General features: G+C 44.6%; 1 non-coding gene across 1 annotated transcript; it reads left to right on the top strand.

Annotated features, from left to right (window-relative positions):
• The first annotated feature begins 3,717 nt into the window (after positions 1-3,717).
• On the top strand, positions 3,718-3,790 carry trnar-ucg. Its single transcript has one exon. It is a non-coding gene; the product is annotated as a tRNA-Arg (tRNA).
• Positions 3,791-3,977: the final 187 nt, after the last annotated feature.

A 3,977-nucleotide genomic window follows, 5' to 3' on the forward strand; every position in this document is an offset into this window, starting at 1 on the left:
GGGACACCCCGGGTCTCCGGGGGGGTTGGCCAAGAAGGGGTCACTCCTATTTCTCTAAAGTGGTGGTGGGGAGGGAGAACACCCCAGCCCCGGGTTGGGGTGGACACCCCCCGGCCGCTGCCTGACCTGTACAGAAAGGCGGACACCATCCCGACACCGACCGCCGCAAACAGCAGCGGCTTCCCCCATCGCTTCCGCACCGACAACTGGCTCTGCCTCATGGCCACGCCGTACTTCCGGTGAGGCCGGAAACAGCTCCGTCCACGGCAGCGCGCGTGCGCAGGCCCCGGGGTCACCAGGGAGAGGGGTCACCAGGGAGAGGGGTCAAGTGTCAGAGCATCAGCTCAGTGAACTTTTCAAAACTCTGAAGGACAAAATCCTGCTCTTCGAGGATAAAATTCTGTTTAATTGGAACTGTTCAGCGGGCTGACACGTGGTGGAATCACAGGATATTAAATTGGGAATTATCAACATGTGAGTGTAGTAACCATCACTAAGGAGAAGGCGCTGGGAAGCTGGAAGGTCCGAAGGTGGATAAATAATCTGGACTACATCCTAGAGTTCAAACAGAAATAGTTGAGATTGCAGAGGCATTTGGTAATGACCCTTCAGAAAAAACTGGGAGTGCCCCAGATGACTTGGAAATGGCTGATGTAACACCCTGTTTAAGGAGGGCAGAAGGGAGGCAGAATACAGAAAATCATCAACCGTTTATCCTGATCTTGGTTGTTCGTAAGATTTTAGAGCCCATTATTAAAGATGAGATTGGTGGAGAAGTTAGAATTGCATGTTAAAATAGAGCTGAGTCAGCATAGCTTTGTCATGGGGAGGTTATGTCTGACAAATTTGTTAGACCTCCTTCGGGGGTAATGAGCAAGTTAGACAAAGGAGAGCCAATGGATGTCATCTGCTTGGATTTCAGGAATGCCTTTGACAAGGTACTGCACAGGAAACTGCTAAACAAGATAAGAGCCCTTATTGGGGACAAGGTACTGGCATAAATGGAGATTTGACTGACTGGCAGAGGGCAGAGAGTAGGGGAAAAAAAGGAGTCTTTTACAGGATGGCAGCCTGTGATAAGTGGAGTTCTGCAGGGGTTAGTGTTGGGACCACAATGATTCACATTCTACATTAACAACCTGGGTGAAGGAACTGAGGGCATTGTTGCTACATTTGCAGATGACACAAAGATAGGTTGAGGGACAGGCAGTGTTGAGGAAGTGGGAAGGTTGCGGAAAGACTTGGAGAGGCTAGGAGATTGGGTAAAGAAATAGCAGATGGAATGTGGGGAAGTTTAAGGTTATGCACTTTAGTCAGAATTGACGTGTAGACTATTTTCTAAATAGGGAAAGGCTTCAGGAAATCTGAAATACAAAGAGACTTTGTAGTCCTAATTCAGGATTCTCTTAAGGTGAACATTCATTTGGCAGTTAGGAAGGCAGTTGCAGTGTTAGCATTCACTTTGAGAGTGATAAAATGTAAGGGCAGAGATGTTCTGCTGAGGCTGTGGTCAGACCGCATTTTGAATATTGTGATCAGTTATAGGCCCTATATCTAAGGAAGGATGTTGCTAGCTTTGGACGGGGTCCAGAGGAGTTTACAAGAATGATCCCAGGGATGAAGGGCTTGTCAAATGAGGAATGGTTGAGGATTCTGGATCTCTACTCAATGGATTTTAGAAGGAAGGATGAGGGGGAGATCTAATTGAAACATATAGAATACTGAGTGGCCTGGATAAAATGGACATGGAATAGATGTTTCCACTAGTAGGAAGCTGGAAGGTCCGAAGGTGGATAAATAATCTGGACTACATCCTAGAGTTCAAACAGAAATAGTTGAGATTGCAGAGGCATTTGGGCAGAGGCCTGGATAAAATGGACATGGAATAGATGTTTCCACTAGTAGAAGAGACAGGGCCTGAGACCACAGCTTCAGAGTGAAGGGACAACCTTTTAGAACTGAGATGAGGAGAAATTTCTTCCACCAGAGGATGGAGGAGATTGTGTTACAACACAGGGATAGCAAGACAAATCAAATAATCCTCAATATTACTGGATTCACAATATGGTGAAATCAACATTCAGTGACTCCCAAAATTACCCAATTGATCATAGCCAGAAGATTTCGGACACTAAGTTTACAATTCAAACAAACAATTAACAATTAATTAGTAATGTCACTTTGACAGAACAAGGATAAACAACAAGGTAATTTTGTTAATATCTACAATCTAAACCAAATCTTATAACATAATCCTTATTCATGCACAACCAAACCAAAAGACAGATACAGGTAAGACAGAAACTAAAAAGACAATAAAATTGTAATTTACCTGTAATTAAACAGTTTCAAACAATGAATACTCAGGCTTCATGAAATCCTTGGACAATGGATTGTTCGCATAGAACTGTATATCTTGCTCAAATTCCAAAGTCACTAGTGAATGCAAACATCTTCAACAAATTTCCAGAAACATTTACTTACTTATTACAGACTGGGATTCTTTCTCAGAACATTCAACAATTCAACAACTGGATTTTATATGAGGCATCAAAACAAAACAGTCAATCTGGAAGCTTTCAAATCACTCTTGTGAAAACACAGTCAGATCTGGATTTATCTTTTTTTAATCAACATTCTCTGTGATTGGTTAGTTATCATTACTTCTCCCTTGGATTAACCAATTCAACATCCAACCAGCTGCTAGCCTTGAACGTAGAAACAGTTGGGTGTCAATTCATCTACAGTGCTTCACCATTAAAACAAGTCGCTCGAGTGTTCAAAGTTCAACTCTTAATCTCAATTCAACCTCCCCCCCCGATAAATGGAATAGTGATAATCTTAAAACAGATGGGGTGATGAGTATGTTAAGCATTTTAAACACAGGAATTAACTGTTTGCATTGGAAGAAAACAAGGGCAGGATTAATTGGTGAGTGGGACTGGGTGCTGGCAACCTGGGTCTCATTGTTTGATGTTTTAGGAGCAAGAAGGTCTAAGTGTTGAGGGTATCCGAGTCAAGGAGGGTATGGGTAATGGGGTGTTACTGAATGAGGGCGGGCAGGTGTCAGAGAAATGATGGCTCTAAGTAAGTAAAGGTTCATGACTTGGACATGGAGGCTCTGGGAGAAGAAAGTGCAGGGTCTGAGTGAGGGAGGGTTTGAATGAGGAGGGGGGATATTGGTTTTGAGTGATTAAAGGTCTGAGACAGAAGTGGAGGTTGTGAGTGAGGCATGTCTAGGTGGAGGTTCTGAGTGAAGGAGATTCTGAGTGAGGAAGGGGTGGATGTCGATGCTCTGAGACAAGGAGGTGGCAGGCAGAATGAGGGAGTGTATGAATGAGGGATGTGAAAGTTCTGAGTGAGGGATGCTGTGGGTGAGGAGACGAGTGAGGAATGCTCTTGAGGGACATTGAGTGAGAGGGTATTTGAGATCCAGCCTTATCTGAGTGAGTGAGTGAGGTTCTGGGTGAAGGAGACTCTGAATGAGGGAGTATCTGAATGAGTGAGACTTAGTGAGGGCTACTCTGAGTGAGGAAGTGCGTGAGTGAGGAGTGAAGAATGTTTTGAGGGACTTTGAGGATACTCTGAGGGACTCTGTGAGTGAGGAATGTTTTGAATGAGGGTACTCTGAGGTCCAGCCTCCTTCCACTTCACTGACATTGGGCAATGTGTCAGCACCAGTTGCGGATCTGCCGTCTGTGCTGCAGACATCGTACCGACCGCGTGGCCTAATGGATAAGGCGTCCGACTTCGGATCGGAAGATTGAGGGTTCGAGTCCCTTCGTGGTCGCATTTTACGGAAGGTGTGCATTTTTTAAGAAATAAACTTGAAATAATCGTAACATTCTTCGAAATCCAAAACTACCGGTGAGTGCGGCGGCTCCCGGATTACTCTGATTGGCAATTTTAAAAGCCCGTTCTTTTAATCTCGGAGGCTTCCGGCGCTCGGTAAATTCAGCGCAAAGTCTCAAAGATAA

Source organism: Chiloscyllium plagiosum, chromosome 24 (assembly GCF_004010195.1).
Source record: "Chiloscyllium plagiosum isolate BGI_BamShark_2017 chromosome 24, ASM401019v2, whole genome shotgun sequence".
NCBI lineage: Eukaryota > Metazoa > Chordata > Chondrichthyes > Orectolobiformes > Hemiscylliidae > Chiloscyllium > Chiloscyllium plagiosum.